Consider the following 14731-nt stretch of genomic DNA (forward strand, 5'->3'; position numbering starts at 1 on the left):
ATTAATTCAGCTCTTCCACATTTCATATACTGGAACCAGATACTATCAAACAATAGGTGAATTCAGTCATCTTGAATACATTATTATTACCATAGCATGACATACAGTAGTTATATTCCTGCTTAGCTTGCATGAGTGTAAATAATATGTTGTAGACTTATTAGGCTGCATTTTCAAAAGATGTTCCCATAGGCAGCTAATAGGAAAACCATTATGGCAAAAAAAAAAAAAAAAAAGAGTTCCTTCGAGAACATATTTTCCAAGAGGTATTATTCATTCCACATTTTTGACAGAAAGGAAGGATTGATAATAATTGTTGAATGGCGAATGGAGCCAGCAGTGCATTATAATTCCAAGTCCCCATGTCATATGAGGCTGCATATGAAATATCTGCAAAGCATTCATTTCAGTGGCTTCCTTCAGCCACTGCTTTTCCAACACAGCTGTGCAGTAAGGGCGACTAGAGTAGAATCCTTTATCTACTGTAAGGTGGAGTAGTCCATTTCCTATACATAGGAGAAAAAAATGTTATAAATCAATTATATACATTATACAATATACACCAAGTAAAATATGTGGGATTGATGTTGTGTTTCTGAGTTTAAGCAAACAACGTTATCATCATTTATAATTGTAAATTCTGTACTGGATAAGATAATGACAAAATGTGGAACAAAGTGAAAATAAAAAATCTATTTTGCTAGGATTTGAAAACGCCTGTTACAGTAAGTGCATAGTGGTGTTCAGAAATGCAAGCATTCTGCAGGAGCCAGGTCCCTTCCTCAGGCTCAAGTGAAACAAACGCACAAAAAGTGCGATACCAATGCAAGGGAAGTGACAAAATGACACTTAAAGCAACTTCTGACCCTAACACTCTCTTATTTTTTTTTTATAACAGTTACTAAACTGATAAAAACAAATATGTATTAGGTGTTGCTTTGCTAAGTTCAGCACTGTGAAAACGAGTCACTTTTCCTATATGGTTCTGAGATGTTATATTTGTGATCTACTGTATTAACCTCTCTGGCAGCCAAAGGGGTGAAAGCCGCAGAACTACCTTATGGCAACATGAGACTCTGGTAGGGTAAAACCTCAGAAGGTCGCACATTTTTTAACGTTCCGTTATCTAAATTTAACATATTCATAAAAGTCACGCGTTGCCCCAAAGTGGCCTAAGGCTGTGTTCCCAGTCATCACTGTGACACGCGCACCCGGCGGGGTGGGGCGATGTGTGCACAGCGCTAACCGCAATCTGCGGTCTCCAGGGAGAAAGGGAGATTGCGACGGGATTGGGCGTGGTCAGTATTTTGCGGGGGCGTGGCCATGACCTCACACGGCTGGTTCGCCCTCATTGGCTGAACCGCCGGCGGGGGCGTGGCCACGCCTTCGTCGCAAGTTCCACATACAATTTTTTTTGTATGTGGGAAAACTTGCAGTATAGCGCGGCTGCTAAATGCGCGCTGACGCTTGTACTTGTCCCGGATAGATTGGGAGGCTGTGCTTGTGCGCACAGCGCACGCCTGTAGAATGCACTGGGACCGCAGCCTAACACTACAATATCATCGCATTTTCCTTAAAAATAGCAGATCTATACATTTTAACGGACGTTTGGCTGACCTACGTGCAAATCACATGGTAATGAGCAGTTTACCTAACCTAAGTGCTAATACTGTTAGCACATGATAATAAGGCTATGATATCTTAGTTACCCCAATAAGGTTGTTACAGTTTTAATGCTGTGGACAATTGGTTTCATTCTGCATATTGCTCGATGAATTAGGGATTCCTCCTGCCCACCTGCACCAATTCTCATCTTTAAGATTCTTTGCTATTTGATAAGAGGGTAGTGCTGTTTGTGTTTGTATATATACACAATATTATGGTGTTTAGTGATTTAAGTGATATGTTTGTGTGAACTAATATGGTATATACTGCAATAATGACTGTATTAAGAATGGCTGTACAATAATGTATATCCATACATACCTCAACAATATTACATTATATACCATATAATTAAGTGAAAAATGTAATAAGTAATAAGTGTAAAAATGATACATTTCTCAATATTACAACAAGATTTGCATTAGCTTTTGCTAACACACATGAAAAGCTCTGTTAATAGCGCTGCCTTAATAACATGCTTTAAAGTTTGACCAATGAGCATGTGCAGTGTATTAGGAAACAGGTTTCAGCACTACAAGCCTCTCTGTTCCTACAGGTAACGTAAAGGATAGTGGTTTTGCTAATGGACTTTATTTATGCCTATGATTAGCTCTAAGGATCCACATTAAATGAAGGAAAAATAACATCTGTTACTTAATTAGCTATTGTAATGTTATTTACCCTTATTTAGCGCACCTTTGAGGATCTACTCCACAGTTAGAGCGGCAATCGCTCACATGACATAAATATAATCTGTGCTTTAAACACACTCTCCCACTTAGATGCATCAGAACATTTATTTCAGAGACGCTGTTGCATGGATGAGTGATTTCACTTTATGTCATATACAGTATATTATATTGGAAGCTAATTGGGACTGAAGCTTTAAAGCAGATGGATGTAAAGTCCAATATGATCAAGGACAATCTGTTTCTCCAATGTACAATTTATATAGCTATTGTTCTTGGTTGGTTCACGTAGTGAATAAGTAATCTTACTAATTTGTATGATATTGGAAACCACTGCTTACTGAATCTGTTAAATTCTAGAAGTACTAATAGCTCTCCCTTCAAATCTCCTCCATTCAAATATCTTCCCTCCAAATATCCTCCCTTCAAATTTTATTTATTTATAAAATGTTTTACCAGGAAGTAATACATTGAGAGTTACATCTCGTTTTCAAGTATTTCCTGGGCATAGAGTTAAGATGACAAATAATACATGGTTACAAATACAGTTACATTATTTACTTAGAGGGAGTTTTAGCGTTCACATGTTTAGCTAAGGCATGTTTCTGTAGTAAATGCACTGTGCTTGTATCAAAGTTACAAATAGACTAGTACATGCCATCTTACTAGTATTGTGTGACCCACAGTATAATGATAATGAATGTAGTGAGAGGAGAAGGCGTGCTATTAAATAGGCTGTGTTGTCAATGTAAGTGAATCAAACAGAATATTTAAAGATACTTGTTTGTTTGTGTGTTCTTTTCTTTAAACAATTTACCATCATCAATATATTATACAGTATATTCCTTAAACAGGTATGTGAATATTTGTATATAAATTACTCAATAGGAATTAACACCACAAATAGTTAGGGAACAGTAATAGTGATATTATAGCTGCAGTTCAAGCATTATCCTACATGTGTGTTTTTTTTAATAGATCAGTTCTGTACTATGAGAAAATACTTGTAGCATTAAAAAAAAAAATAACCATTTGAAGACATTTTTAATGTATTCTAATGTAACAGGTATTTTTGCCCCTTTAGCAACCATTTACAAAGTCACACCCCCTTCCCCTTCTGAAACAGCATCAGCTTTTTGAGCCCTGCCCTCTCTAGCAGTGAACCAATTGCATCTATTCACTGCCTGGTCACATGATCTTCCTCACAGAACTCTGGCTGTCAGTGCAGCAGAAGATTACCCAATATGCATTTAGTGAACCCCCAGCCGAATTACAGCGATCAATTACAGGAGAACGGATCGATCAGCAACTTAGCTAATCACTTGTCAGTGTGTAGATTGGATTGATGCACATATCAAATTACATTTTTTTTTAAACGACAGCTTGAACTGCAGCTTTAAGGAAATGATAATATATTAAATATAATTAGCATAAATACTGTATATACAGTGTGGGTGTGTATATAAATATTTACAGCATGTGTATGGAAAATAAATATACAATTCCCTCGCTCCTCCCAAATTGGCTTGCAATTTATTAGTGACATTTCTACATTTTTAACATATGTCTAATAGTGAAAGAGTCATTTAGTTGCATCTTCTTTATCAAAACATGATTCGAGCCTGCTAACCCCATCAAGGTAAACTTCAAATATAGCAGATATCGCAGATACTAAATGAATACAATTTCTAAACTTGGGGAAATATGTGAAAGTGGTGAAAGGGTTACTTTTGAAGGGAAGTACGATACTTGCTTATGCCAGTTTTTAATTGCATTAAATCACAGAAAGCATTATGCTTCATTCATTTAACTCTGTGGGCACTTTCCCATATTTCACTAAGTTTAGTCCATAGGACAATAAGAACTGGTGTTCATTTAGTGTATATGCCTGCTATACTGGAGTTTCATCACTGCATCACTGCATCACTGCATCACTGCATCACTGCATCACTGCATCACTGCATCACTGCATCACTGCATCACTGCATCACTGCATCACTGCATAATGAATAGGGGCCTTTAAAGGGGAATTCCCTCTTAAAACCAAAGTGAACTGCCAGTGACATGTTTTTTTTCTACATTTCTTTATTGGGAGCGAACAAAAGGGGTTACATCTTGGTGATTGATACCTTTTATGTAAATAATGTTGTTGTTTTTTAAACTAGTTTGTAAACAAGGTGAGCTGAAAGGGGTTGTCTGAAGTTACAAAACATTGTTAGAAAAGCACACTTATCAGTGTATACCATTGGGTAATAAATATAAAAGAAACAAGTCTACAATGAGCCTAAATAAACAGGTAGGGGTGGAAATGGAGAAGAAGAGGCAGGCTTTTAGATTCTTAAAGTCAGAAGGGACGGAGGCATCGTATCAGAATTATAAAGAATGTAACAATCATTGCAAAAGGGAAATCAAATTAGCAAAATGGATAATGAAAAAAGGATTGCAAGAGAAAGTAAGATCAACCCTAAAAATGTCTTTAAGTACCTTAATAACAAAACAAAAAAAATAGAAAATAAAATATAGGACCCTTTCAGTGTGAGATGGGCAGGCAAATTATTAGAAATAAGGAAAAATAAGTGTAAGGATGTGTATACTGTGGAAAGCGTAAATAAAAAACACAGTGTGAGGTTATTTTGAAACAGAATAACACGTGAATTTATTCAAGTCAAGTGCACAACGGAGACAGCTTCAAAACAAAAGCTCTCTAAATAATAACACGATATGCCATATATTTATACCCTAAATCCTAAAGCTCCACCCCTTTATGGGGGGGCTTGCACGTCACTAAACATTACCTCATTTTGTAATACATAACAATATTAAAGTTGATGTCATTTTGTAATACATAACAATATTGTATAACTACCTGTCAGCTAGAAACCATTCTGGGGTTAAATGGGATGTGCCTATTCTGTCGCCTAGCAATATGTTATGAGAATAAATTCTACTGCAAGAATCTAAACTTATCTCATGGGTTCTCATAACTTTTAGCCTGTTTACACTTTCAATTTGAAGCTGATTGGATGAGGAAGAGTCAATAAGAGCGAAAACATTCCTTTCTCTGCTTCACACATTTGTTTATACAGAAATGAAACACAGAAATTAGACTCACAAAGACAAGACAAGATGGCGGATTGAAATATTCACACAAAATGGCTTCATCCTAAATGCTGTTATGTTGTTATGCCAGACCCCCTAATGTCTCAACTTTGTCAGTCCCTCCTCTGATTCTTTAAAACATTGTTTTTGAGAATTATTGGTATGATTATAGTCCAGAAACACGTTGGGAGGCACAAGGGTGCTCCATCATTTCATAATGCTGCTTGAGGGTATAGGACAGTGCACGAGGGTGCCTGCCAAATGTAGTCATAGTCTCGTAGTATGGTGTTATAGCCAAATTCTTTTCCGGAGTTAGAACATTGTACTTGGCATCTTCTTTCTTCAAGGGACTGCTGTAGATTGGTTCAGCAAACAATGGCATCATGTCTGCAGAGGGGGTTGCATATTTGTGGATCATGCCTTTGACAAACGTAACACAAACATAGATGACAACGAGTATCACACTCACACACATTACCGCATTCAAAAATTTCGCTCCTAGTGATCCCACCAATCCAGTCAGCCCCAAAAGGTCCCAGTCTGTGTCACCTTCCTTCCTAAGTCTTTCTTGAATTTCTCCTATCTTATCTAACTCATCTTGTACCTTGCCACTCTGATCTTGGATGAAAACACAACATTGTTCTTTAATTAGGGCACATACACCTCCTTTTGATGCTAAAATATAATCTAAAACCATTCTATTTTGTAAGGCCATAAGCCTGATCTAAACCTGTTCTTGGTTTAATGATGAAATTAAAAACTGCAAAATTAAGGCCACATCCTTCCTGTAAATTGTTATCTGACTGAACATACATTTTTACACAGGTTTCATTGGTTGGTGGAGATACTTGACCCATAAATTGATTCTTGTTCCTAGTGTGTGATACACCCTTTAAAGAGGTTCCCTTAAAAATGGGAAAATACAGAAATTATACACATAATACTAAAAACCTTATTTTATGCAAGCAACCTTTCTTTGGATATGCATTTGCTAGATAAAGGAAATTGCATCTATCTCTATCATCATATACTTTCAGCTATTACTGAGAATTGAAGGGGTTTGGTATCTGTGGAAGCGAAATGCATGATCCTCACCCCTGCACGCATTGTATACATCATTCACTCTGAATATCAGAACAGACAATGTCTGCGATGGTCAAAATGGCTGACTTATGATCCTTTCCTTGTGGCTGACACACCCCCTGGGTGACCCCCTCCTCTCGGTGGAGGTGCAACACACTTCTGGATCAAAGTTTTGCTGCATATGACACATACATAGAGAGTGATGAGTACTGCCAAAACACATACAAGAGCTTTCACAAGCCACGCTTCCAGGAAACCAATCCTCCCATCAAGGCTCATTTCTACATACACCTTAAATTTCTAACTTAAACACACTCTAAAGAATAAAAATATTGAGTCTCTGAAAAATGAAATGTTCTGATAGAAATCAGGAATATTGAGTCTCTAAAAAATAGAATGTTTTGAGTCTTTGAAAAAATGAAATGTTCCTGATAAGACCAGGCCTCTGCCTGGTATCTTATTTTCCTCGTTGGTTAACGGTCAAAGTTTATGTCTCGTCAAAACGTTAACTTGATGCGGCTGTGCTTAAGATGACTTTGGTCTTTGGTGGAGCTGGAATGAGCTTTACTGTACTTTGGGTCCAGGGAAAGAACTCTGCCACTTTAATTGCTGTATTGGTGGTTAGTACGGGCCCTTTCATCTGGGATGAAGAGCATGCTTGTTTAGGAACTACTTGACCTTTAACTCCGTCTCGTGTAGGTGCACTTTTATCATACCTTATGCCTAGAGAGACTCAAAAAATATATTAGTGGCATACAATACTTATTAATTGTTTTATTACCAATAGATGGTCCTTAATTTGTTCCTTTGAACTACTGATAGTCATAAGTCATCCCATAAGTGTCTCATAGGGAGATAATTTATACCTAGGAACAAATTCTTGTATCAATGTGTTTACTACTGTCTTAACATCCGCATATAGACAGAGGTATCTCCTATTAATGCTCCTCATATTTAAAACTAAGCAGCTAATGTGGACTTTACTGTACTACAATCTAAGTTCCTAAGGCTTTGGGCCTCAGTCATTGTCAAACCAATTGCTTCCATAATCAACTCTATCCTGTCTACAGGCCATAACCCTAAGACCTGGAAAACTACCAGAGCTGTCCCAATCTTCAAAAGTGGGGACAAAAACACTGTCTCAAACTACAGACCAATATCTCTTCTCCCAATACACACTTGCTCTCATTCATGCCTCACTATCATCTCCTCCGATGCAAATGGTATCAACCTTTTCATAAAATACTAACTAACCTTAAAACTTGCCCCACAAATTAAACATCCCAATAGCCTGCACTCATGGCTATTATTTCACACACAGTCACTCCTACCACACCCATTGTGGCCAAGCACTGCCATCTACAGCACTTATTCCCTCACCTGCTATCTCTGTAAATTTCCCTTAAACCTTAGATTGTAAGCTCTTAAGGGCAGGGATTTCCTTTCCTATTGTCTGATTTTGCTGCACTTACTATTCTATCATAATTCCCTCTACTGTATTCTTTATGAAGTGCTGAGAACATTTTTGACGCTATATATATAAAGTCATACATTGCAATACACTACTATCCAAAGTCATGGACAAAAATGTGTTCACTCCCAATTAAACAATTACTATACTAAGACAAATACCCCTAGCCAATTCCAGTCAGGCCTCCACCCCAAACACTCCATTGTAACTATTCTGCTAAAATGTGAAATGCCTTGCATATAATATATACTCTGCTCACTTATGTAACTGTATTTGCCACTATATATCACCTGTCCTTTAACTCTATACCTAGAACATATCCAAAAATGAGAGGTGACTCCCAATGCACCACTTTGGCAAAACATTCTACAAATATTTTAACAATAACTACTGCTTATAATAAAATTGTACACCTATGGAAAAATAAATGGTTAAAAGTTATAAAATATATCACATATTCAGTTAATAGACAAATGATTTTGTATAAGACTTCACACTAATGTCTTGCTTTATATAATCTCTTTGCACAGTGCTGAGCACACGGTCAGCATTATTTTTTTTTTTAAAGACACTCAGAGAAAAATTTCAGAGCTTGTTTATCTTGGGCAATTTGCCAGCCCGGGCGTTTCGCCAAAAAAGACCTTGAAAGTGCAAAACAGATAACAAAACAGTTTCTCCGGCTTCTAAATATTAATTACTGGATTGAAACTTCAGCTCAAAGTTAAAAATGGAGCTCTCTACACAGCAATAAAACCGAAAAAATGTATGGCCTCTCAAAAATAAAAATATGGCCTCTCAAAAATAAAAAATATAACCTTTCAAAAATAAAAATATGGCCTCTCAAAAAAAATAAAAAATATGACCTTTCAAAAATTAACCAACGGGCTTTTATATAGCTGAGGTTCATATAACTTCTTAACACACAAATAACGCCACACGCTCATGCTATCTCCCTCCACTCAGTTCTCTTTAATGCCTTCTGTATGAACTTTCATAGTTTCACTGATTTAATTCACTACAAATTTATGCTATCCTGTTGCAATTCTGTCCTTTCTCAAGCTACACAAACCTATTTCTTTCCATTAATCAACACTCATAAGTCTACCCCACACAAATTCTTCCTTCATCTCACCCCAGGACTTTTGCTGACTATTTTTAAGAAAGAGGTTGAATCCATACACCAGAACATTCCCTCTTCTTCCTCCTATCCTACTTTGCTTCCAACTCTCTACCTACTTTCCTTGACTCTTTTTCCACTGTCTCAAAAGAGTGTCACCATCACTGTTGATCTAGTCTTCTCCCTCTAATCTGCTACATTTCCATTCTCCTTCAAACATGTAATAGTTATACCATGACTCAAAAATAGCAAGCTTGACCCTACCTCTCTTTCTAACTACTGAACTTGTCTTGCATTCTCCTGTTTGCTCCATTTTCTCACACCCATTCTCTCCTTAACCCTCTACAATCTGACTTCTGCACTGCTCCCTCCACGGAGACAATTCTCACTAAAATAACTCATGACCTATATGCTGCTCAAGACAGAGGTCATTACACTCTGCTCCTATTACTCCACCTCTCTGAAGCATTTGCCTCTGTGGACTACACTCTTCTCTTTTCTCTGTACACACTCTCTCTAGGTGACCTAATAACATCTCTTAGGTTTAAATATCACCACTATGCTGACAACACCCTCATTTACTTTTTAACCCTTGACCTTACACCTGCCATACAAACCTAAGTTTCTGAATGTCTCTCTGTTATCTCATCCTGGAAGGCCCTCTTTCGCCTTAAATTTAACATGGCAAAAACAGAGTTCCTCATACTTCCTCCCAAACCTGACCCTATTATATCCTTCCACATTACTCTTGAATCTTCCATCCAGGAGCTCAAGCACGCTGCTTAGGGGTCACTCCCAACTCCTCTCTCATATTCTCCTCTTTCATTCAAAACATTTCTATAACTGTCGCTTTTTCTTCCACAATATCACAAAGATACACCTGTTCCTCTGTTGCTCAACTATTAAAAACTCTGATTCAGACCCTCATTCTCTCCCCTCTTGATTACTGTAATCCCCTGCTATCCCAGCTTCCTGACTTTCACCTGTCTTCCCTACTATCTATCCCAAACGCTGCTGCGAGAATCACTCTACTCTTTAAACTCTGATTCTGTGTTTCCCGTCCTGAAATTCCTCTCCTGGCTTCTAATCAAGTCCTACTGTTTCTGTATGCTCTCCCTACCTACCAAGTAGATTGTAAGCTCCTCAGAGCAGTGACTTCTCTTTGCTCAACTTTTACTTTTATGTCTGGATCACTTATTCTATGACCTCTTACCTTTACCATTTGATAACTATATGATTACGACATGCACCACTCCTGTGAAGCGCTGAGCCTATTAATGGCGTTCTATACATGAAAACATACAATACAATATATACTTCAAACAATGCTTATGAGCTTTTACCCATATTTTTAAACACAAAATATTCCATGTGTTTTTACTGGTTACACACAATACAGAACACACACAATACAGACACCCAAAGAACATAGACACAAACTTCTCTCCTACACAGCTTCTCATATAAATAACCTGCTTTTATTCTCTTTCTAGTTGCCATTAGAACAGAAGGAAAAAGAATATTTTCTGGTTCAAAAGACCTATTCGTGTGGCCAGTACGAACAAATCTTTTCAATTCCATTCTTTTTCTTCTACTCTCTCTCTTAGGGCTGCTCTGCAATTACTGGCAACATGTCCTACCTTTTTACACTTATAACACTTTCTGTCCCTTCCAAACACTTTCTGTCCCTTCCAAACAATATACACACAGTCTCTAATTGTATCCCAATTTCTGCATATAAACCTGTCATAAAAATAACCCTCAATATCTACTTCCTCAACACCACATATGCCTTAATTATCTATCGGCAAATTCACTTGCTATTTCTTTCCTATTCACTTTCTTTTTCACTTGTTATTATCTTAACTTCTGTCCTGGCAATGGTAAAAATTAATACAGCGGGACCCTTCTGTCCCTCAACATAATTCTTTTGACCCATATTAACGTAAGGTATGTTTCCCTGTGGGATTCAAAAACACACGAGACGGCGCTCCCTGAGCCTATCAATCCCACAGAAAAAGACCCCTCTTTCATTTAAACATCTGCGCAATTAGTTGATAATAGTACAAACAAAAACAGTGCCATTCACTGGCCAACAAAATATTTATATTGTCTCTTTTCGTTCTCTGTATTCATTCTTTATTATTTTTGTCTGCAGACACACAATCCTTTGAGAATTTTTGGTTTCCCATTATTCCCCTGTTACAGAAATCAAATTTAATTGACCTGTACAATACTTCGGCTACAGCAATCAACTGTTAATTGACCTGTACAATTTAGCGTTACAATAATCAACGCAAGCTGATTACGTACAACTCTTTTGGCATGTTATTGTTCTGAATAGTGTAAATATGCAGATAAGGACCTGTCACGAGACTGTCCCCAATCACATTTTCTCACCATAACTATACCAAAGAAAAACTTGAATCACTTCAGCGGGTCCAACCCTGTCCTGATAAACCTTATACTTTTATAACATGGATACAGATAAGACTTTCTAACCAGATCTCCATGAATAACTCACTTGGTAAGTAAATGACAAAACAGAGCAAATGTACAATCAGGGACCCGTCCTGCTCCGACAACAAAAATATTTATCACAACCCAGGACGGTCTGAAAACAATCCCTTTAAGCACAAAAACACTCACTTTCATCACCAAAACACCAAAACCTTTAACGGGACTCTTACCTTAGCCCCTAACAACTCTTAACAACTCTTACACTTTAAAATGAATACAGGAACAGAGAATAATAAATTCACGTGAAACTGCTAGGGATTCTTACTCGTCACATCAGATAAGACACCGTTCAAAAATCAGCTCCACGCACCACTCAAAACAATTTAATCAGGCTGTTTGTCTAAAAAATGCAGGTAGCCTTACCTTGATTCATATGTGAGCTCAGATTTGAGTGATGGAGGAGTGATTCATCCGGGTGCTCGATTCCGATGATATTGAGTCCCTATTCGGGCGCCATCTGTGGAAAGCGTAAATAAAAAACACAGTGTGAGGTTATTTTGAAACAGAATAACACGTGAATTTATTCAAGTCAAGTGCACAACGGAGACAGCTTCAAAACAAAAGCTCTCTAAATAATAACACGATATGCCATATATTTATACCCTAAATCCTAAAGCTCCACCCCTTTATGGGGGGGCTTGCACGTCACTAAACATTACCTCATTTTGTAATACATAACAATATTAAAGTTGATGTCATTTTGTAATACATAACAATATTGTATAACTACCTGTCAGCTAGAAACCATTCTGGGGTTAAATGGGATGTGCCTATTCTGTCGCCTAGCAATATGTTATGAGAATAAATTCTACTGCAAGAATCTAAACTTATCTCATGGGTTCTCATAACTTTTAGCCTGTTTACACTTTCAATTTGAAGCTGATTGGATGAGGAAGAGTCAATAAGAGCGAAAACATTCCTTTCTCTGCTTCACACATTTGTTTATACAGAAATGAAACACAGAAATTAGACTCACAAAGACAAGACAAGATGGCGGATTGAAATATTCACACAAAATGGCTTCATCCTAAATGCTGTTATGTTGTTATGCCAGACCCCCTAATGTCTCAACTTTGTCAATACATATATATATTATGGTTCCGCGCTGTCACTGACATAGGAAGTGCCATACTGTTCTGTTGCCAGTAAGGTCACTGAGTAAGAGTCAGGCTGCGCATGCGCGAGGAAAGCGCGCAAACGGCAACCAATCTGGAGAGACTTTGGGGGTTGCACTTTGAACTCTGAACTGTGAGAGAGTCAGCTGAGGCTGGGGACGAATAGGGTGCGAGACTCTGGATAGAGAAGACAGGATGCGTGTGGGCGGTGGGACACACGAGTGAGAGGTGAAGGAGGAAGGTGGCGGAACCTCGTGTGCGCGAGCGGAGGGTCAGTGACCCTCCCGCTTAGGTGAGAGACATTCCCCAGCCCCCAGGAGCATTACCCCTGTCATCGTAGGGTGCCGCTTTTGTAGGGACGACCGTAGTAGTTAGGGACCCACCCTTTAGTGCGGTTCAGCTGCGGAGTTGCGGACGCCATCTTGGTCTGGAGGACAGACCTCACAGCATCACGGAGTGTCGGCGAAAGGCTGGAGCAACACTGGATATCTGTGTGGAGTGGTGTGGTCACCGTAGTGACCGGAAGGTATCTTTAATCAGCAAGTGCACCTACACCGGTCATCAGGCGCTGATCCCGCCTCCCACTAACTAATTGGGGGCACCAGTGTGCCAGCGTACTATGCTATATAGACACTAGTTACAGGACGTACTCCTAGGGAGAGTGGCAGAGCCACCGGTGTACAGAACATTATACCTAACCAGGTGTGGCCGAGCCACTGTGTGTGTGTTACATGATGTGATATCTATATATATAGAGTATAAGGGTTAAGACGTGTTATGTATACTCTCTAAGCTTCGTTACCTATTGCAATAGTAAAAGGTTGCCTGTTGCACAATACCGTTGTATGTTTCTTACTCGGGGCAGATTCTCTAATATGGGGATCCTGGGTAAGTGGAGGCGCTGCACCACGATAGTTAAGGGTATGACCCCAGGCTCTCCCATGGCGGAGGCTCAGAGCTCCTGAAACTACAGGTATACACAGCACACCAGTAGTTCCCTTAGATCTGGGATTCACAAATAGGGCTACATAAGTATTAAACAAATTCTTTGCCTCTGTATTTACCAGGGAAGAATCAATTGCAATACAAGTGCCGCAGGAGGAAGCCACAGCCACTATATTAATGAACAATTGGTTAACTGAGGAAAATTTAAGTAAATAAGGCACCTGGCCCCGATAGCATACAACCAAGAGTTCTCAAGGAGTTAAGTTCATTAATAGCCAAACCATTAAATTAAATTTTAAAGGACTCCATTTCCACAGGCTCAGTACCAGAAGATTGGCGTAAAGCAGATGTGGTGCCTATATTTAAAAAAAAAGTGTGTGTGTGTGTGTGTGTGTGTGTGTGTGTGTGTGTGTGTGTGTGTGTGTGTGTGTGTGTGTGTGTGTGTGTGTGTGTGTGTGTGTGTGTGTGTGTGTGTGTGTGTGTGTGTGTGCCGAGCACGCACATTTTAAATGAAACTTCTTTGTCTTTCGTCACAGAAATTGTATTTGTGATGATGATGTTTTTAATTAAAAATCAAAACACAATTTCAGTGACAATGCAAAGAAGTTTGACTTAGAACGCGGGTGCTCAGCACACACCCCTTGTTTTAGCTATTTGCGCTGCTATATTTATACTAACTGCATTTCTAGTGTGTGACTCTGGGTGTGTCACTCTGTATGTGTGATTCCGTGTGTGTGTGAGTCCGTGTGTGTGTGTTGTGACTCCGTGTGTGTGACTCCGTGCGTGGGTGTCTCCGTGTGTGTGACTCCGTGTGTGTGTGTGTGATACTCCGTGTGTGAGACTCCGCGTGTGTGTGAGTGTGTCTGTGAGAGTGTCTATGTGATTGTGTCTGTGTGTGTCTTTGTATGTTCCTGTGTATGTGTCTGTGTGTCTATATGTTTCTGCATGTGTCTGTGTGTGTCTGGGGCTATCTCCCAAGTGTGGCTGGGGGTGGGGGGGGTGCACTCAGTGTCTCCCAAGTGTGGCT

The 14731-nt window shown here is 38.8% G+C and overlaps 1 long non-coding RNA gene across 2 annotated transcripts; it reads right to left on the minus strand.

Moving 5' to 3' along the window:
- Positions 1 to 6503: 6503 nt before the first annotated feature.
- On the minus strand, positions 6504 to 12717 carry LOC142502670 (uncharacterized). 2 transcript variants are annotated; one of them, XR_012803820.1, is made up of 2 exons: positions 12008 to 12717; positions 6504 to 7259 (listed from the first exon to the last, which is right to left on the minus strand). It is a non-coding gene; the product is annotated as an uncharacterized LOC142502670 (long non-coding RNA). The 2 variants fall into 2 exon arrangements; XR_012803821.1 differs by having other exon boundaries at positions 6504 to 7268.
- Between the last annotated feature and the right edge of the window lie 2014 nt (positions 12718 to 14731).

Source organism: Ascaphus truei, chromosome 1, assembly GCF_040206685.1.
Source record: "Ascaphus truei isolate aAscTru1 chromosome 1, aAscTru1.hap1, whole genome shotgun sequence".
NCBI lineage: Eukaryota > Metazoa > Chordata > Amphibia > Anura > Ascaphidae > Ascaphus > Ascaphus truei.